This window comes from Prionailurus viverrinus, chromosome X, assembly GCF_022837055.1.
Source record: "Prionailurus viverrinus isolate Anna chromosome X, UM_Priviv_1.0, whole genome shotgun sequence".
Taxonomy (NCBI): Eukaryota; Metazoa; Chordata; class Mammalia; order Carnivora; family Felidae; genus Prionailurus; species Prionailurus viverrinus.
In genome coordinates, this window is record NC_062579.1 from 18,688,819 (window position 1) to 18,711,553 (window position 22,735).

The window sequence follows — 22,735 nt, forward strand, 5'->3', positions numbered from 1 at the left end:
ATGAATGGATAAAGAAAAAGTGGTATATATACATATGCCATGGAATACTACTCAGCGATGAAAAAGAATGGAATCTTGCCATTTACAACAAAGTAGATGGAACTGGAGGGTATTATGCTAAGTTAAGTCAGAGAAGGACAGATGTATGTTTTCACTCACATGGAATTTGAGAAACTTAACAGAAGATCATAGGGGAAGAGAATGCAAAATAAGTTACAGAGAGGGAGGCAAACCCTAAGAGACTTTTAAATACAGAGAGCAAACTGAGGGTTGGTGGGGGTGGAGGGTGGGGGGTGGTGGGAAAAATGGGTTATGGGCATTGAGGAGGGCACTTGTTGGGATGAGCACTGGGTGTTGTATGTAAGTGATGAATCACAGGACTCTATTCCTGAAGCCAAGACTACACTCTATGTTAGTTAACTTGACAACAAATTATTTAAAAAATAAAAAATAAAAGTAAAAATTAATATTTTCAGTTATATTTTTGAATGATCTCTTTGTTGCATGGATTAGAATTATTGGTTCTATATTAATTTCATAGCCAGTAGCCATATTTCATTTGCTAACTTTTTAAGCATTTTTCATTTGCTTCTCATAAATATTCTAAGTACATACTGAAAATATAGTGTCTCTTTTCCAATGTTTAAACCATTGGGAAAGGCAGTCTCCTGCATATAGTCTTTCCACCCCCACTTAGCTGCTTAAGGATGGGCCTTGGGTCTGGAACATTCCCTTACTAAGAGATAGAGTCCACACAGCTTGTGCCCAGCTTATCACCTTGTGTGGGAATATTTTTCCTTGTTTCAGACTCAATGAGTACTCTTTTGTCTCTGATGAAAGTGTGTGCGTCATATGGCACCTAGCCAATCCCACTGTTATATCTGCCCTCTGAGAGGAAGGGACAGGGTTCCCTCCACTCTGGCATCGGAAGTCTGTGCGTAGGCGAAATGCCCTGCATCTGGCCACAAGGAGAAACCTACTGACCATAGGGGACTGACGCCCACCATCGAAGCTGACTTTGCTGTCTCCTTCTCTGTGTAAGTAAGGTAGTCCATCCAGTTCTTGACGGCAATGTTTTTTGTGTTTTGTTTTTTTTTTTTGGCAATTCTCATACCAAGATGCAGTGGGCAGAAGTGTTTACAGTAATCCCCTGGGATGGCATGGTGGTCTGCACCTTTGGGATTGATAACTGGTGTATGGTACTCTGGCCAAGATAGAGCTCTCCTGCATTTTTGAACTGGCTGCATTTGCAGTGGTAACAATGATAAGCATTGTCCTCTCCACCTGAGAGCAATGGAAAAACATTGAGGATTTCAACCAAGGTCATTGCCTTTGTTTCATTTGTCTTCATTTCTTTTTTAAATATTCCAGTTATTTGTAGATTACTGCTTTACACTCCAGTCTTCATATCAGCTATCTCTTTTTTTTTTCTGTTTTGCATCATTCTTTTTTTCTGACTTTTTGGGAGAACATCTATGCTTCATCCTCTACATCAATCCTAATTTGCACTTTCTTCTTTTTTTTAATTGCTTTGTTTATTTTGAGAGAGATAGCTGGGGAGGGGCAGAGAGAGAGAAGCCCAAGAAGGTTCCACACCATCAGCGTGGAGCCCAAAGCAATGCTCAGACCCACGAACTGTGAGATTATGATCTGAGCTGAAACCAAGAATCAGAAGCTTAACTGACTGAGCCACCCAGGGGCTCTGTAGTTTGTACTTTCTCATGTGAGTTTTCATTTTGCTTTTTCCTTTCTTGTCTTCTCCTCAGCTTTCCTTATTTTTATTATATCAGTTTTCTCTTAGAGTATTATTTCACTTTACTGACTTTTCATCCTAGTCTGTTCTTAAGATTCCTAGTTCCCCTTTGATAAAGAGTAACGCCAGGTAGAATAACTTAAGGGCTTTTTAAAAATACCCAAACTGAGGCCCCTACATAGACCTCTTAAAATCAGAATCCATGTTTAAAAGGTCCCAGTTGATTAATACGCACTTTACAGTTTGAGAAGCACCACCTTCCTATTTTTTTTTTTTTCAACGTTTATTTATTTTTGGGACAGAGAGAGACAGAGCATGAACGGGGGAGGGGCAGAGAGAGAGGGAGACACAGAATCGGAAACAGGCTCCAGGCTCTGAGCCATCAGCCCAGAGCCCGACGCGGGGCTCGAACTCACGGACCGCGAGATCGTGACCTGGCTGAAGTCAGACGCTTAACCGACTGCGCCACCCAGGCGCCCCCCTATTTTATTGATAGTACATATCATCTTTTAACATACTATATAACTAATTATCTTTATTGTCTAACCTCATTAAGATGAAAACTTCATGTAGGTAACAATTTTTTAAAGTTTTGTTCACTGATGGATCCCTTTTATCTAAGATGGCATCTGGTTTACAGTAGATATTCAGCAACTATCTGATAAATCAATGAAAAATTTTAAATAAGACCTAAAACTCTATTCTTGATAAACATAATAATTATCCTTACTTCTCATACTTAGAGCATAAGATATGGGGGAGGAAAAATAATTTTCCTTCTTCCTTTATAGGTTTTTGGCTGAGGTGCCCATATAATAAAAGACAGATTAACAGGAGAAAGAGAAATAGAAGTTCAAGAACATGTATACCTCCTATATATCTGGGAGAACCCATGAAAACTGAGTTAGTCCCTGAAATGGCCCAAGTGACCACCTTAAATGTCATCTTCACTTAAAGACAAAAGATGTATAAGGGGGTCAGTTATGGGAGGTTACCAGGGAAAGCAGGGAAAGGTTTTTACGCAGATTTAAATTCTTGCCTTCTAAGTAGTGAATGAGGAATATGGCAGAGCAGTAGGAGGACCCTAGGTTTGCCTTGTCCCATGAATACAGACAGATAACTATCCACTCATGGTAAATACCCCAGGAATCGGCCTAAATCCTTGCCTATTCATTGATAACAGTTTCTAGAGATTTAGACTCATCCTTTTCTTCCTATTACAGAGAAAGAGATAGCCTTATAAATGATTTCGTTTATAAATACAAATTTCGCTTACAGAAGGGTAACTTTTCAGTTTTCAGAGCTTTTCCATTTTCTGATATTTCATAAAAGTAATCAGTCTTACTTCCCTGCAAGGCCTACTTGAAATAGATATCAATAAAATAGAGGGGTGCCTGGCTAGCTCAGTCATTAGAGCATGTAACTCTCTTTAAAAAAAAATTTAACATTTATTTATTTTTGAGAGAACAAGACAGAGTGTGAGCAAGGGAGGGGCAGAGAGACAGAGACACAGAATCCAAAGCAAGCTCCAGGCTCTGAGCACAGAACCTGACGTGGGGCTGGAACTCATGGACCGCCAGATCATGACCTGAGACGAAGTCGGACGCCCAACCGAGTCGCCCAGGTGCCCCTAGAGAATGTGACTCTTGACCTCGAGGTCTTGAGTTCAAGCCCCACATTGGGCTTGGAGTGGAATGGAATGGGATGGAATATCATTAGTACTGTGTTCAGTAGCAAGCCAGTTACTAAAATACTCTGTTTACATAAACTTTGAGTACAAATTCATCATTAAATTCTATGGGTTTTATATTTAAAATATTTCTTGAGTCTGATTACTTCTTACAAAGACACCTCTAATGCTAACACTTTATTCAAGCCATCGTCAACTCCCACAGGAAGTATTGTCCTAGCCCCCTATTTAATCTCCCTTGGTTCAGTCTTTGCCATGGATATTATTCTCCATATAGCAATAAGAATGATCTTTTAAATTTTTTTAATGTTTATTTATTTTTGAGAGAGAGGGAGAGACAGAGTGTGATCAGGGGAGGGGCAGAGAGACAGGGAGACACAGAATCTGGAGGCGGCTCCAGGCTCTGAGCTGTCAGCACAGAGCCCAATGTGGGGCTCGAACTCACAAACCACGAGATCATGACCTGAGCTGGAGTCGCATGCTCAGCTGACTGAGCCACCCAGGTGTCCCCAAGAATGATCTTTTAAATTAACAGCTGATCATGTCTTTTTTCTGATCAAAACCTTATAATTGTTTTCACGCACTCACAATACAATTAAAACTGCTTACCTTGACCTACCAAGATGCATCTCCTGCCTCATTTTTGAACCTCACTTCTTTGACCTATGATACTGTATTTTATAATAAGAAATACGTATTTGATCTTTGTCTCTGTTTTTGGCACAGCACTCCTAAACCTTGTGGAATTTCCTGTGATGAGAACCATGAAGGTGTCTTTGGTTGTGCTAACGAGGTGACTTTTGGACCAGCATTTAATAGGGGCAGGTTGCCGGGAGAGCCAACCATGTGATTAAAGGGTTGGAACTTTCAGCCCAGGGAAGTGAGAGGGGCTGCAGATTGAGTTTACTTGCCAATGGCCAAGACTTAATCAATCACGTCTTTATCATGAAGCTTCCACAAAAACCCAAAAGGACAGTGTTCAGAGATCTTCTGGTTTGGTGAGTATGTGGAGATTTCAGGAGAGTTGTGCACTGTGTAGCGTCGAGGCTCCTTGCCTTTTTCCCATATTTTGCTTTACGTGTCTCTTCTATCTGGCTGTTCCTGAGTTATATCCTTATATTATAAACTAGTGATCTATTAAGTAAAATGTTTCTCTGTGTTCCGTCAGCTGCTCTAGCAAATCACTTGGACCAAGGAAGGGGTCATGCGAACCTCTAACTTATATAGCCAATCATTCAGAAGCACAGGGGACAACCTGGACTTAGGACTGGCATCTGAAATGCAAGGAAAGGGGGGTCATTGAAACATCCAATCTATAGCCAGTTGGTCAGAAGCACAGGTGGTAATTTGTTTATGATTGGTGTCTGAAGTAGAGGGGAGAGACCATTTTATAGGACTGAACCCATAAAATGTAGGGTCTGATACTCTTTTCAGGTAGTCATTGTCAGAATTGAGTTTGAATTCTAGGGCACCCAGCTGGTGTCTGGAGAATTGGTGGTGGTGTGGAGGGAACCCCCTTTCCCTGAGGGTGGAATTGGATAGAAAACCCTTTAATATAATCAGCTCACTCCTTTGCTCGCTCTACTTAAGCCACAGTTGCCTTCTTGCTCACTTGTCATTGCTTCTATATCATTCATGACAAGCTAATTCCAACTGGGAGTTATAACACTTGATACTCCCTCTTCTTGAAGTATTTTTCCGTCATTCTGCACATGACTTGCTCCTCCTCCTTCCCGAAGTTTCTGTTCAAATGTCACATCTTCAGAGAGTCCTTTCCTGAACATATCTCTACCATGTTCTATTCTTTCTGTCTTCATATGACTAATTAAAAACTGAAAATATTTATTTCCATGGCAATGTAAGCACTATAAAAGCTAAAATAACATTTATTCACAGCTATATCTCTGGTATCTAGAGTAGTACCTGACATACAATAAGCCCTTGGCAAAAACAGGGATGTCTTGGTGGTTCAGTCAGTTAAGCATCCGAATTCGGCTCAGATCATGGTCTTGTGGTTCATGGGTTTGAGCCCCACATTAGGCTCTGTGCTGACAGCTCAGAACCTGGAGCCTGCTTCAGATTCTGTGTCACCCCCCCCCCTCTGCGGCTCACACTCTGTCTCTCTCAAAAATAAATAAACATTTAAAAAATTTAAAAAAAAGAAATGATTATTAAATGAATGGTAGAGGGATGAATCAATGAAGTCATCTATGAATTGCATATCTTTATAGAATATGTCACATATAATTCCATGCAATTTATATACTAAGTTATGGAAGTTCATACTTTCTGTGTAAATAACTGTTCATCCCCAGTTGAAGGTAATTATGTCAAACCTATACACAATAACAATAGCATTTTACTACCTTTATTTCTAGGTTCCATTTCCTGCTTTCTTAACCCTAGCAAACAACATCCCCTTCCATAACCCTGGATTTACCACCTTGTACATACTCAATTTGGACATGCATAAGGAAAGAATCCATGATCTTAAGGATAATTTAGTAGTAACTTGCCAAACTAAAACGCAAAGAGAAAAAATAATTTTAAAAAAGAGAATATCCAGGCACTATAAGGTAATTTCTCATGGTGTAACATGCATAATTTTAATACCAGAAAAAAAGAGAAGCACAAGTTTTTGAAGTTAAACAGCTGAGAAATTTAGAAATTAATAATAGACAACAACTTTCCCCTCAAAAAAATACCCTGCACCTTGTCATATCATATTCACACTTGAGGAAATCAAAAACAAAGAGAAAATCGTACGTGAAGCCACAGGGTTCAAAAAAATTAAAACTTAGAATTTTATATCTGGCAAAATTATTATTCAAAAGTGGAGCAATAAAGCCATTTTCTGACATAAAAAAAAAACTGGAGAATATATTGCCACTAGACCATCCCTACAAGAAATGCTGTTTAGAGTAAAACTAGTTAGGGTACACTGGGCGATTACAGCATTTGGATAAGTGAAATGAACTACAGAAATGTCTTAAGAGAAAGGAGGGAAGATATTGGGATATTCTAAGACAGTATACATATAGCAGTATAGTTTTATACTTTAAAAAAGTAGAAAGAAAGTAGACTTAAGTTTAAAATACATATTGGAAGTCCTAGCACAGCTACTAAAAAAAAAAAAAAAAAACTTTAAAAGAAGTATAATGTGTGTATACTAAGAGAGGAGATAAAATGAGATTATGTAAAAGACTCATTTAAAACCAGACAAGGCAGGGGAAAAAAGCAGGGGGTTGGGGGATGGGGTGTGAAAGAAACAAAAAAGATGCAATGAATGTAAAAGTTACAAACATGGTAGAAATTAATCCAACTCTATTAGTAATCACTTAAAATATTACTCAATATGACAATTAAAAAACATATTCTCAGAGTGGATAAAAAAAAGATCCAACTGTATGTTGTCTACAAATATTTTACTTAAAATAAAAAGATTCTCTGGCACCTGGGTGGCTCATTCAGTTAAGCATCCAACTCTTGATTTTGGCTTGGGTCATGATCTCATGGTTGATGAGTTCCAACCCTGCATCAGACTCCTTGCTGACAGTGCAGAGCCTTCTTGAGGTTCTCTCTCCCGCTCTCTCTCTGCCCATCACACACACACACACACACACACACACACACACACACACACTCTCTCTCTCTCTCTCTCTCTCTCCAAATAAACAAACAAACAAACAAACAAACAAAAAAGCTTAAAAATAGAGAGATTGAGATAAGTTAAAGGAATGGAAAATTATATACCATTCTAGCACTTAACAAAAGAAATCTGGAGCGTTATATTAATTTCAGATAAAGTAAACTTCAGGCCAAGAAAAATGATCAGAGATAAAGAGGAGCATTATATAATGAGAAAGGGGTCAATTCTCAAAGAAGACGTAACAGTCTGAAATATGAATGTACCTAAGAGGAGAGTGCAAAAAATATGTGAAATAAAAACTGAGAGAACTAAAAGTGGAAAAAATCCACTATTATCGTTGTAAGTTCCAACATCCTTCTCTCAATAATTGAAGTTCAAGTACACAGAAAATTAGTAGAAATATAGTTTGCCTGAATATCACTCACAATCTACTTAATCTGATATTTATAAGCTACTCCATCTAATGATGGCAGAATACACATTTTTCTTAAGCTCACTTGGGATATTTAGTAAGATGAACCACGTTCTTGGGTCTTAAAACTCCCGTTAAGAAATTTAAAAGAATAGGAATTACATAAAGTATGTGTTTAGACCATAGTGTAATTAAAATAGAATTCTGTAACAGTAGATAGCTGGAAAATCTCCAATTATTTGGAAATTAAGCAACACATTTCTAAATAACACATGGCTCAAAGAAGATGTATCAAGAAAAATTTAAACATGTTTTGAACCAAATTAAAATTCAACTTACCACAATTTGTGGGATGCAGTGAAAGCTTTACTTAGATACTCTGTCCTCCAGGAGATGGAACATCACTTTTTACTCCTTTGGTGTGGGCTGGGCATAGTGTGTTCCTTCCAAAAATTAAGTACGATTTGGAAAGGGGAGGAAAAGAAGAACTATCCAGTGGGGAAACCTAAACAACACTACCTCAACCAGGCAGTCAAGGTTAACATCAATGATGATAAGTCACGAAGTCACGCTGATGTGAAGAAAATGACATATTATCTTTATCATCTTTCTCCCTGCTCCATACATGTAACTCCAATCTAATCATGAGAAACATATCACACACATCCCAATTGGCTGAAATTCTTCAAAATACCTGACCAATAATCTTGCAACAGTCAGGATAATAAAAAATGAGAAATGTCTCAGAAACAATCATAGCCAAGAAGAGCCTAAAGAGATATTATAGCTACAGGTAATGTGGTACCCTGGAACAACAACAACAAAAAAGTGAGATAAAAATGAAGGAAATCTAAGGATTAAAGGACTTTTGTTTTTAATAACAATATATCACTGCTGGTTAATTGTAAGAAATCCACCATGCTAATGTCCTGTAAGATATAATAGAGACCAGATGTGTGGTGTTTGAGAAATCTGAAATTTCTGATCCCTTGAAAATTGTTCTAAAATAAAACGTTTATTTTTTAAAAAGCAGTGGGGAATTGTTTCCATGTGCAGGTAAATCCTGATTTTATCCTTTCAGGGTAATGATGTTCTACAGTTCCTACTTCCACATAAACTCTGCTTATTTTGAGTTTAATAGGAAATTGAACAGCTAAAGACCTATTTTAGGAGGCTCTGTGACTAAAGAGGATTATCAACATCTCCTTCAGGGACCTGGAGTGTGTACTGCTTAAGTTTAACCCAGGCTTGCTCAGCCAAAGCTCTTCTCTAAACTTTCCATCTCCCCTGGTCTTCCTGTCCCACAACAACTCAAACACATAGGGAATTCTTAGTGCAGTATTTTCCCTCTATACAAGGGAAATTACTGCACACATTGATTTCATCTGTGGAAGGCACAAGTAGGATGTAAATATGAGAAAGAGGAGAGAAGAAAAAACTGCACACTTTTGGAAATAAACTTTGTTTTCCTCTTCTTGAGTCATTTGTTGGTTGCCTGGCAGCCTGCACTGGTTGGGGCTATTCTGTCCTATTGATGGGTCATCAGAGGAGACAGTTTGGTTGTTTGCAGCTTGTCCAGAAGACCTTCGGAGTTCAGCTGTGTAGTATACCTAACAGGCTGCTTCCGTATTATGTCTTTCACTGTCATTCTGAGCACTTGCATCCTAGTTATTACAAGTCAGCGTCTTTGCCCTTACAGAATTTCTCTTCCTTCCCTGCATCAGCAGAACTTTATCCTTCCTTTCCCTCAAGTTTGCAACCCCGTTTCCTTCTTAAGACATTACAGTCATCAATACAGGTAGTTGTGTTCCGTCTTCCAGGCATCATTCAACTTTCCTGACATCCTGAGGCATTTTTGTATGCCTCCTATATTTCTCTGCAAACTTTTAGAAATAAGGTTTCCATATATTTGCTATTCATACTCTTAATATCACTGTTACTGTGCTGCAACAAGTTGTAGCTGCAAGTCAAGTATTAATTCTGCCCACTTTCCCCCTCGTTATGAGGGGAGTCCTCTATATGTCATTTCCATATCAGTCCTGTGTGTGAAAATACTAGCATGGGTATAACATTGAAGGTCTTGGAGCATAATTTCAGAAATAGTATTTATTCTTTTATATTGTGAGAAGATCCTGATTTTACTTGGTTATTTAATTAAAGGTAGATTTTTCTATCAACCAGAGCAAGCTGAATTAATGATTTCTCTTTGCAGTACAAATTATATTTTTTAAAGAATTTTTTCATGGTTATTTTGAGAGACAGAAAGAGAACATGAACAGGGGAGGGACAGAGAGAGGGAGAGAGAATCCCAAGCAGGCTCCATGCTGTCAGGGCAGAGCCCGATGTTGGGCTCAATCTCATGAACCAGAAGATCATGAACTGAAATCAAGAGCCAGACAATTCACTGACTGAGCCATCCAGGGGCCTCCAGATTGTGGTGGTTAGTGTGCTAATGATCCCAATTCCTCTTCCTCAAGGTAGGAAGGAAGTCTGTGCCAGTGTGTATTTGTATGGGTGTGTGCATGCACATTTATTCTTGTTTAATTTACAATGACTGGTTCCAGTCTAGGATTTTGTTTCTTTCTTGCTGGATTTTTGTTGTGGTTGTTTCTCTTTTGAATGTTTTAAATATGCTTTGCCCTTCTCTTTAGAGAAATGTCTATTCATGTCTTCTGCCCATTTCTTCACTGGATTATTTGTTTTCCAGGTGTGGAGTTTGGTGAGCTCTTTATAGATTTTGGATACTAGCTCTTTGTCTGGTATGTCATTTGCAAATATCTTTTCCAATTCTGTCATTTGCCTTTTAGTTTTGTTGGTTGTGTCCTTTGCTGTGCAGAAGCTTTTTATCTTCATGAGGTCCCAGTAGTTCATTTTTGCTTTTAACTCCCTTGCCTTTGGAGATGTGTCAAGTAAGAAATTGAATGTGTGAAACTGTGGCTGAGGTCAGAGAGGTTTTTTCCTGCTTTCTCCTCTAGGGTTTTGATGATTTCCTGTCTCACATTCAGGTCCTTCATCCATTTTGAGTTTATTTTTGTGAATGGTGTAAGAAAGTGGTCTAGTTTCATTCTTCTGCATGTTGCTGTCCAGTTCTCCCAGCACCATTTGTTAAAGAGACTGTCTTTTTCCCATTGGATATTCTTTCCTGCTTTGTCAAAGATTAGTTGGCCATAGTTTTTGGGGTCCAATTCTGGAGTCTCTATTCTATTCCATTAGTCTATATGTCTGTTTTTGTGCCAATACCATGCTGTCTTGATAATTACAACTTTGTGGTAGAGGTTAAAGTCTGGGATTGTGATGCCTCCTGCTTTGGTCTTCTTCAATATTGCTTTGGCTATTCGGGGTCTTTTGTGGTTCCATACAAATTTTAGTAATGCTTGTTCTAGCTTCAAGAAGAATGCTGGTGCAATTTTGATTGGGATTGCATTGAATGTGTAGTTTGCTTTGAGTGCTATTGGCATTTTAACAGTACTTATTCTTCCAATCCATGAGCATGGAATGTTTTTCCATTTCTTTATATCTTCTTCAATTTCTTTCATAAGCTTTCTATAGTTTTTAGCCTACAGATCTTTTACACCTTTGGTTAGGTTTATTCCTAGGTATTTTATGCTTGTTGGGGCAATTGTGAATGAGATCAGTTTCTTCATTTGTCTTTCTTTTGCTTCATTATTAGTGTGTAAGAATGCAACTGATTTCTGTACGTTGATTTTGTATCCTGCGACTTTGCTGAATTCATGTATCAGTTCTAGAAGACTTTTGGTGGAGTCTGTCAGGTTTTCCATGTATAATACCATGTCATCTGGAAAAAGTGAAAGCTTGACTTCATCTTTGCCAATTTTGATGCCTTTGATTTCCTTTTGTTGTCTGATTGCTGATGGTAGCACTTCCAACACTATGTTAAACAACAGCGGTGAAGTGGGCATCCTTGTTGTGTTCCTGATCTCAGGGAAAAAGCTCTCAGTTTTTCCCCATTGAGGATGATGTTAGCTGTGGGCTTTTCATAAATGGCTTTGATGATGTTTAAGTATGTTCCTTCTATCCCGATTTTCTCTCTAAGAAAGTTTGCTGAATTTTGTCAAATGCCTTTTCTGCATCGATTGACAGGATCATATGGTTCTTATCTTTTCTTTTATTAATGTGATGTATAACACTGATTGATTTGCAAATGTTGAACCAGCCCTGCATCCCAGGAATGAATCCCACTTGATTATGGTGAATAATTCTTTTTATATGCTGTTGAATTCGATTTGCTAGTGTCTTGTTGAGAATTTTTGCATCCATATTCATCAGGGATATTGGCCTGTAGCTCTCTTTTTTTGCTGGGTCTCTGTCTGGTTTAGGAATCAAAGTAATACTGGCTTCATAGAATGATTCTGGAAGTTTTCCTTCCCTTTCTATTTTTTGGAATAGCTTGAGCAGGATAGGTATTATTTCTGCTTTAAACGTCTGGTAGAACTCCCCTGGGAAGCCATCTGGTCCTGGACTCTTATTTGTTGGGAGATTTTTGATGACTGATGCAATTTCTTTGCTGGTTATGGGTCTGTTCAAGTTTTCTATTTATTTCTGTTTGAGTTTTGGAAGTGTGTGGGTGCTTAGGAATTTGTCCATTTCTTCCAGGTTGTCCAGTTTGTTGGCATATAATTTTTCACAGTATTCCCTGATAATTGCTTGTATTTCTGAGGGATTGGTTGTAATAATTCCATTTTCATTCATGATTGTATCTATTTGGGTCATCTCCCTTTTCTTTTTGAGAAGCCTGTCTAGAGGTTTATCAATTTTGTTTATTTTTTTTAAAAACCAACTCTTGGTTTCATTGATCTGCTCTACAGTTTTTTAAATTCTATATTGTTTATTTCTGCTCTGATATTATTTCTCTTCTTCTGCTGGGTTTGGGGTGTCTTTGCTGTTCTGCTTCTATTTCCTTCAGGTGTGCTGATTTTGTATTTGGGATTTTTCTTGTTTGTTGAGATAGGCCTGGATTACAATGTATTTTCCTCTCAGGACTTCCTTCGCTGCATCCCAAAGCATTTGGATTGTTGTATTTTCATTTTCATTTGTTTCCATATATTTTTTAATTTCTTCTCTAATTGCCTAGTTAACCTATTCATTCTTTAGTAGGATGTTCTTTAACCTTCATGCTTTTGGAGGTTTTCCAGACTTTTTCCTGTGGTCAATTTCAAGTTGCATGGCATTGTGATCTGAAAGTATGCATGGTATGATCTCAATTCTTGTATACTTAGGAAGGGCTATTTTGTGACCCAGTATGTGATCTATCTTGGAGAATGTTCCATGTGTACTCGAGTAGAAAGTCTATTCTGTTGCTTTGGGATGCAGAGTTTAAATATATCTGTCAAGTCCATCTGATCCAATGTATCATTCAGGGCCCTTGTTTCTTTATTGATCCTGTGTCTAGATGATCTATCCATTGTTCTAAGTGGGGTATTAAAGTCTCCTGCAATTACCACATTCTTATCAATAAGGTTGCTTATGTTTGTGATGAATTGTTTTATATATTTGGGGGCTCCCGTATTCGGCACATAGACATTTATAATTGTTAGCTCTTCCTGATGGATAGACCCTGTAATTATTATATAATGCCCTTCTTCATCACTTGTTACATTCTTTAATTTAAAGTTTAGTTTGTCCGATGTAAGTATGGCTGCTCCAGCTTTCTTTTGACTTCCAGTAGCATGATAAATAGTTCTCCATCCCCTCACTTTCAATGTGAAGGTGTCCTCAGGTCTAAAATGATTCTCTTGTAGACAGCCAATAGATGGGTCTTGTTTTTTTATCCATTCTGATACCCTATGTCTTTTGGTTGGCGCATTTAATCCATTTACATTCAGTGTTACGGAAAGATAGGGGTTTAGAGTCATTGCGATGTCTGTAGGTTACATGGTTGTAGTGATGTCTGGTACTTTGTGGTCCTTGCAATATTTCATTCACAGAATCCCCCTTAGGATCTCTTGTAGGGCTGGTTTAGTGGTGATGAATTCTTTCATTTTTTGTTTGTTGGGGAAAACCTTTCTCTCTCCTTCTATTCTGAATGACAGACTTGCTGGATAAAGGATTCTCAGCTGCATATTTTTTTTTCTGTTCATCACATTGAAGATATCCTGCCATTCCTTTCTGGCCTGCCAAGTTTCAGTATATAGGTCTGCTACTACTCTTATGTGTCTACCTTTGTAAGTTAGAGCGTGTTTATCCCTAGCTGCTTTCAGAATTTTCTCTTTATCCTTGCATTTTGCCAGTTTCACTACGATATGTCGTGCAGAAGATCGATTCAAGTTATATCTGAAGGGAGTTCTCTGTGCCTCTTGGATTTCAATGCCTTTTTCCTTCCCCAAATCAGGGAAGTTCTCAGGTATGATTTCTTCCAGTACACCTTCAGCCCCTTTCTCTCTCTCTTCTTCTTCTGGAATTCCTATGATATGGATATTGTTGTGTTTGATTGCATCACTTAGTTCTCTAATTCTCCTCTCACACTCCTGGATTTTTTTCTCTTTTTCTCAGCTTCCACTTTTTCCATAATTTTATCTTCTAATTCACCTATTCTCTCCTCTGCCTTTTCAATCTGTGCCATGGCTGCCTCCATTTTATTTTGCACCTCATTTATAGCATTTTTTAGTTCCTTATGACTATTTCTTAGTCACTTGATCTCTGTAGCATTAGATTCTCTGCTGTCCTCTATGCTTTTTTCAAGCCCAATGACTAATTTTACGACTCTTATTCTAACTGTTGTTCTGTTATATTGCTTAAATAGGATTTGATCAGTTTGTTAGCTGTTGCTACTTCCTGGAGTCTTTTGAGGAGAATTCTTCCATTTCGTCATTTTGGGTAGTCCCTGTGGTAGCTCCAAACTGCAGGGCACTTCCCCTGTGCTGTCTGGAGTAACTTGTGTTGGTGGGCGGGGCAGCAGTCAGACCCAATGTGTGCTCCCAGCCCATTGCTAGGGCCACAGTTGGACTAGTGTGTACCTTATCTTCCCCTCTCCCAGGGGCAGGACTCACTGTGGAGTGGTGTGGCCCCTGTCTGGGCTACTTGCACACTGCCAGGCTTGTGGTGCTGCTTCTATGGGCTAATCTGGCATATTAGCCGGGGTGGATCCACAAGGTGCACAGGAGTGGGAGGGGCAGACTCAGCTCGCTTTGCCTTCGGTGGTCCGCCTCGGGAGGGGCCCTGCAGCACCAGGAGGTAGGCAGACCCGTTGGAGGGATGGATCCACAGAAGCACAGCATTGGGTGTTTCTGAGGTGCAAGCAAGTTCGGTGATGGGAAATGGATCCCTTTGGGATTTTGGCTGGGGGATGGGAGAGGGAGATGGCACTGGCTAGGGCCTTTTTCCCCGCCGAGCTGAGCTCTGTCTTCCAGGGCTAAACACCTCTCCCTCCCAGTGTCCTCTCGCCCTCCCGCTCTCTGAGAAGAGCTGTTGACTTATAACATTCCAGGTGTTAAGTCCCGCTGGCTGTCTGAACTCACACAGTCCAGCCCCTCCGCTTTTGCAAGCCAGACTTGGGGGCTCTGCCTTGCCAGGTGGGCTGCCCCTCCACCGCCCCGGCTCCCTCCTGCCAGTTTGTGTAGTGCATACTGCCTCTCCACCCTTCCTACCCTCTTCCGTGGGCTTCTTGTCTATGCTTGGCTCCAGTCCATTCTATTAGTCTTCTGGCAGTTTTCTGGGTTATTTAGGCAGATGTGGGTGGAATCTAAGTGATCAGCAGGAAGAGGTGAGCCCAGTGCCCTCCTACACCACCATCTTCCCTGTTTTTCTCTTCAAAACAATTTAATTACAGTATTGTCTGTCATAAATGATAATGCTGTTTTCTAGTTGTATTAGTTTACTCTTGTTGCTATAACAAATATCAAAAATGTAGTGGCCTAACACACCAGAGATTTATTATTCTATTGTTTTGGAAATCAGAAGTCTGAAATCATTTTCACTGGGTTAAAATGAAGATGTTGGCAGGCCTGTACTTCATCTCGTAACTTTAGGGGAAAATCCATTTCCTTGTCTTATCCAACTACCTGAAGCCGTCCCACTTATAGAATTGTGGCTCTTTTCTCCTTCTTCAAACCCAGGAGTGTAGCATCTTCTCTCCTCTCTGACCTCTGCTTCCATTGTTAAACCTTCTCTCTTCGAAGAGAAGGATGCTTACAGTTATAGATTGAGCCCTGGAATAATCTCCCCCTGTCAAGACCCTTAATCACATCTTCAAAGTCCTTTTTACCATTTAATGTACCATATTCACAGATACTGTGTATCAGGATATCTTTGGAGGATAATTATTCTATCTTCTATACTAGTATAGGAAACAGTTTGCCTAGGAGTTGATTGATACTGGATTTTGAGGTTGAATTTTGAAAAGTGGTTGTTTCTGTGTTTGCCCATTACTAAAATTTATGCTATGGTGGGCCTGACCCAAACAGATATTTGGGTCTGTTACTTCCCTACATTTAGAAATGCTCTCTAGGTCTCTACAATTTAGGACTTCCCTCAGAGTATGAAAATCCAGGTCCTGACAGTAACGTCTGGGGATACACTTGACCGATTAGAAAACTCCATATCTCTATTAATGTACAAATCATATTTCCAGGAATAAAGTATAAATGATCTGGAATTTTACAATAGAAAGAGTAGACTGGCAGATACTTCTCATGATTTCTACTTCTACTTCAAGTGTGCTTAAAGATTTCTGAGAGTCTTTTGCCCTGTACTTGTTAGTACCTGACTGGTATTTTAACTTTCCTGTGAAATGTGAACTAGTATTTATAATGTCCATGGAGAAGGGAGAAGCAGAGGGAGAAGGGGATGGATGGTCACACTGAATTTTATTAAGCTCTATGTGTTTAACGCTATTTAGAGATTTTTTAGGTGGGTGAGTGCCCTCAAACTTTAAATAAGTTACATCAGATTGTGACATACTAAAAACTGTGAAAGAAGCAACTTCCCACAGACGAACCACTTGGCTATAAATGTAGTTCAGATAGATATAGGATAGGGATAGTTGTAGAGAGCATGTCTTTATTTTTTCATTTCTGAGCTTAAGTATCTCTTCCTTCACTGATCATGTCCTGGGACTGAGTTTGATGCCAAGTGTATTTACCCATGATAATGTATTTTACTGCACATTATAAATGATTGTTTACCTATACTACTTCTTTTTTTTTTTTTTTAGGGAGAGTGAGAGATGGATGGGAAGAGGGGTAGAAGGAGAGAGAGAGAGAGAGAGCAAGAGCGAGAGCGAGAGAGAGAGAGAGAGAGACAGGCTCCACACCCAGCACAGAGCCCACACAGGGCTATATCCCATGACCCTGAGATCATGACCTGAGCCGAAATCAAGAGTGGGTTGCTCAACTGACTCAACTACCCAGGTCCCCCTTACCTGTACTTCTTAAATAAACCTATATCCCCTCCTAAAATAGTTTCTTGCCTTTCCCTTGCATAACAGTAAATGTAACTTTTACTGCCTGTTTACTTAATGTCAGAAACCTGAAAGGTCTGAGGCCACTTTCTCCCCTCATCAGTATTTACCATACATCATTAGATACACTTAATACTATCTTCTGTATGTCACCAAAATACATCTACTTCTTTCCGTTCCCACTATCACTTCCCTAGCAAAGTTAACCATTCCTGAAATTATTATAATAGCCTCTAACTAGTCTCCTCTTGCCTCCCTCACAGGTTCTTCCAAAAGTGAAAATTGATCCTAATCTTAGCCCCACCATCACTCCCCAGAAAAATTCTTAAATCATTCTCCTTTCCTTTTACAGCCAAAAAAAAAAAAAAAACATTGAACGGTTTGTAAGGCCTTATTTTCACTAATTTGTACACCCAGACTCTTATATTTTCCCATTGTGATAACTGAAAATATAATGCAATGACTCAAGAGTTCAGGGCTCTGGAATTAGAATTCTGGTTCATCTCAGTATAAGTCTGTGTGGTTTGACAAGTGGCTTCCTTTCTGTGATTCAGATATATCATCTGTTAAATTAGGATGATAATAATAGCTCTTCAATTGACTCATGACAATGCGTAAAAAGGGCCTCATTATGGTATCTCATGTACTTTTAAATGCTCAGTTAATTATGTGTTATAATTATTAATATTATTATTCATAGTTAACCAGGTATTTTAGTGTGTGTTCCTCCAGAATTGGAGCTTGAAATAAGGATTCAAGTGTAAATACTTTGGAGAAGTGATGGCTCCCAATGACCAAGTGGAGAGTAGAGAACCCAAATGGAGGGAGAAGGAAGCCACTAAAATGTGTGCTAATTAGTAGGTAACCATTATAGGGAACTGAGGCTCAATCTCAGTATGAACACTGTAAGATTTTGTTGAACACACCTCATGGTTACTCTACCTAAGGAGTAAGGAATTCAGGTCTTAACCTCCAACTCATGTCTACCATTTTTTCAGGGCTCCTTTCATGGACATCAGCAACCCACCTCTTCACACAGGTCAGAGATGCTCCTCTGGTCCAAGAAAGCCCTCAGGCACAGAGTTATAGGTACTCGCAATGGGAAGCTATATGACATACACATGAACTAGCAGTCAGGTCTTAGGTTACAGGCAGCATCTGCTATAACAGGCAAGATAATTGAGGCTCAGTGAGGTGAAATGACTGGTCCACCATCATTGCTCGAAAGTGTTTGAGTCAAGATTTGAACCCAGGGACATCAGACTCCAAAGCCCTTGGAGTTTTCACCAAATTATGGTGAGGATCAGATTAAAAGTAGTCTATGTGGGGCGCCTGGGTGGCTCAGTTGGTTGAGCGTCCAACTCTTGATTTTGGCTCAGGTCATAATCTTGAGGTTCATGAGATTGAGCCCCCATTAGAGTGTAGTGTATTTTTGTATATATTATATATCATAAAATATATTTTATATTAAGATCGTAATTTGAATCAGGCAGTATGACTTTAGAATTTACTTAGACTAAACTGATTTTTATACTTCAAGTATTTAAGATTTCACATTAAGAGTCACACCTGATTCTGAATTTTGATTGTGCCTCTAATTAAATTCATATCCTAAGGGAAAATTATTTGGTCTATCAATTCCTTAATTTAATTTTACATAAATGAATCTTACATAAGTACCTACCTCATATGGTGGGTGTAATAACTAATGTGAGGATTCAATGAAAGTGATTAGTATACAGAACATGAAAAATAGGCTTGAGAAAATCACACAATATATGTCTGCAAAGGGTAGATATAAAAGAGGGAAAATCCAGCAGATATGAAGAGCAAGACACCGCAGAGCCAACATGCAACATTCCCAGAATTCTTAAGAAATGTAAATAAATTCTAATACAGTAGAGGAAAAATATCCTGAAATAAAGGGAGACTTGAATTTGTAGTTTAAAACAGCATGTTTCATGTTCCAGGAATCATGAACAGAGATCAAGACATAAATATATTCTATAAAAATGATTAAAATGGAAGGATACAGATAAATTCTAAAAGCATGCTTACCAAAAAGCAAGGAGAAATATATCAGGTTTACCCTTGATTTCTGACTGTATCATTAAAGACAAGTGGGACTATATTAGTTTTAATTATTTTTGCCTGCAAATTATAAGAAACTTGACTTCACTAGTTATAAACAATAAAGAAAATACATAAAATGATAGGAAGTCCATAGATCAGTTGGCTTATTCATTGATTCACTAATCTCATTGAAGACCCACATAATTTCAAATATTCTTCTTTGCTCTTCTCATTGTTGGCTTAATTACTTGTTTGAATGCAAAATGGCTTCATGTCAGTAAGTATACAGACATGATATTCAGAGGAATATAAAAGGACTTTCTGCTATTGGCATTCTATCTTAGGAGTGAAGAATCTTTCCCAGGAGTCTTTATTTAATACAGTTTCTTTATTAATTTTGAGAGAGTGGGGGGGGGGGGAAGGGAAAGAGAGAGAATCCCAAGTAGGCTCTGTGCTGTCACCAGAGCCTGATGTGGGGCTCGAACTCACTAACCATGAGATCATGACCTGAGCCAAAATCAAATTGGATGCTTAACCAACTGAGCCACCCAGGCACCCCTTCCAGGATTCTTCAATAAGTGCTATTTATGAATTATTAATTACAATTGATTTATGTGCTGAATTCAGAACCAGTACCTGGTAATGAGAATAAGATCACCATAGAATGATATGGAGCTCAGGATAGACTCAACATCCCCGAAGTCATTTATGGGGGACAGAAGAAGGAAGACTGAGATAACTGATCAAAATCAAGGTTGAAAAGAAAAGAAAGTAATGGTTACTAGGAAGGCACCTGACAGTGTGCACTGCAAAGACAGTGGAGTAAGAGGAGCAAATTCTAAATAAATTAGAAGAGAAAATGCTGTGGCTCCAAAACTCTCTACCTATGTAAATTTCCATTCATATGTAACAATAATTTTTAAAAAGATCTCAACTATGCAAGGATTCAGAAGATGTATTGCCCAAAGGCAATCCTTAAAAACAATGTGAATTCATAACTCAGCCAACTGAATTACTGAAATATGCAAGTGCTGATAATGAATCTTGAATTCAGTGGAAAATATAATGAAATGTAAATTGCTATTTGCTCATTGTAAACACAGGTTAATATCAAAATTAAAGAAAAGGTGCAAAATAAAAAACACTATTATTAGTCTAACTATAATAACCTCAAAAAAATACTAATTCCAGAATGTGTTACAATTGACAGAAGAAGATGAAGTGTAGGAATACTGATTTATTTTATCTTTCATTGAAATTTTTCAGTGACTATATATATATATGTGTGTGTGTATATATATACATGTGTGTGTGTTTATATATATATACATATACATGTACATATATATGTGTGCATGTATATATACATGTATGTATATGTACATGTATATATACATATATATACATACAGTATATATATAATACATATATATATATACACACACACAATTTTTTAATGTTTGAGAGAGGGACAGGGAGCACGCAAGCAAGGGAGGGGCAGAGAGAGAGGGAGACACAGAATCCGAGACAGGCTCCAGGCTCTGAGCTGTCAGCATGGAGCCAGACGCGGGGCTTGAACTCACAAACTGCGAGATCATGACCTGAAATTGGATATTTAACCAACTGAGCCACCTAGGTGCCACAATTCTTTTTTTTTTTTTTTTTTAATTTTTTTTTCAACGTTTATTTATTTTTGGGACAGAGAGAGACAGAGCATGAATGGGGGAGGGGCAGAGGGAGAGGGAGACACAGAATCGGAAACAGGCTCCAGGCTCTGAGCCTTCAGCCCAGAGCCTGACGCGGGGCTCGAACTCACGGACCGCGAGATCGTGACCTGGCTGAAGTCGGACGCTTAACCGACTGCGCCACCCAGGCGCCCCCGCCCCAATTCTTTTAAAGTTTGTTTATTTTGATAGAGACAGTCAGTATGAGTGGGTAGGAGCCGAGAGAGAGAGAGAATCCCAAGCAGGCTCCATGCTGCCAGCTTTGAGCCTGATGCAGGGCTCAAACCCACAAAGCCCTGAGATCATGACCTGAGATGAAATGAAGAATCAGATGTTTAACGGACTGAACCACCCAGGCATCCTAGCAGTAAATATAATTTAGGTTTTGAAATTAGAAGAAGATAAGTATAAAATAAAACTAAACTGCATAACTTACAAATTATTTCAGGACAATAATAAAGCAAAATAGATCATTAAGCTAAAAAAGAAAATAAACATATCCAAGAGAAAAAATAACAGAAAAACACAGAAATTGGAGCACATAAAAGAAATTCTGTTCCATAATATATTAGTAGAAGAACATTATCAACCTGGCATTTCAGGAGTGTAGATATTCTTTCAGTATAATCAACTGCATGAGTATGTTAAAGGAAGTACTAAAAAAGGATCTTGAGGAAGTTCATAATCCAAGCATGGTTGGTAAGAAGAGAGGAAAAGAAAGGACAGGGAAGGGAAGGGCAGATTTTTGATAATTACATCACAGAAGAAAGATATTTTCTAATCATGATGGGGAATATATTTTTCAAACTGAGAACTAAAAATTATACCAGTGACAAAACGTAAGTATCCATTAAATTCAGTTTCTCCAATAAAAGGATCCTCCAAAAGTCTGTTACTTACAGCTGTTACAAATTTGAGCTATTTTAATAAAGTGAACTCCAAAAGTAATAAAATGCGATTAAAGAAGTGCCCCAAGAGAATTTAATGAAAAATTACTTCTAGAGAATTTGGTAAAGTGGTATATTGAAAATATATTTAGATATTAAAAACTGACATAACAAATATATATAATTAGATAGATAAATCTAATTAATTTATAAGTAGATTAGATGAAATAAAGAACTTCCATTAAAAAACCCATTGAAGGCCACATTATCCTGATTACAAAGTCAAAGAAAGATACTGCATGAAAATAAAATTACAGACCAATATCATTTATGAATATTGATGCAAAAATCACCAATAGAGGCATGCCTCGGTGGCTCAGTCCATTAAGCGTAGACTTCGGTTCAGGTCATGATCTCACAGTTCTTGAGTTCGAGCCTCGTATTGGGCTCTGGGCTGACAACTCAGAACCTGGAGCCTACTTCAGATTTTGTGTCTCCCTGTCTGCCCCTCCCCCACTTGCACTCTTTCTCTCTATGTCTCTTTCTCTCTCTCTCTCTCTCTCTCTGTCTCTGTCTCAAAAATAAATAAACATAAAAAATACTAAAAACGGAAATGTTTGTACCTTTAAAAAAAAAAGGGGGGGAAAGACAATTCTGACATATTTTACAACTTGGGTGATCTTGTACACATTAGTTTAGTTGAAATAAGCCAGTCACAACAGGGCAAATATTGTATGATTGCCCTTAAAGGATGTATGTAGAGGTTGAGTAATTGAAGGATTAAAACTATTCTTAAATTACTGTATAGACTTAATGCAGTTGCAATACAGACCTATTAATTTTGTTTAATTATTGATAACACGATTCTAAAGTTTTTCTGAAAAAACAAAACATATCTGAGTTTTTGAGAAAGAATAAAATGTGAAATTTTCAGTATCAGTTATTATAATTGCTTGTAGAGCCACAGTGTTTATTTTTTTTTTTGTTTTAAATTTTTTTTAACGTTTATTTATTTTTGAGACAGAGAGAGATAGAGCATGAACGGGGGAGGGCCAGAGAGAGGGAGACACAGAATCCGAAACAGGCTCCAGGCTCTGAGCTGTCAGCACAGAGCCCGACACGGGGCTCGAAC

The 22,735-nt window shown here is 38.3% G+C and overlaps 1 protein-coding gene across 1 annotated transcript in view; it reads left to right on the forward strand.

Moving 5' to 3' along the window:
- Positions 1 to 930: 930 nt before the first annotated feature.
- The window catches only part of LOC125157369 (melanoma-associated antigen B18-like), a 141,825-nt gene continuing 120,020 nt past the window's right edge, over positions 931 to 22,735 (forward strand). The window contains exon 1 of the mRNA XM_047844010.1: positions 931 to 1,037. The gene's annotated coding sequence lies outside the window, so the exon portion shown is untranslated. The remainder of the gene's footprint in view (positions 1,038 to 22,735) is intronic.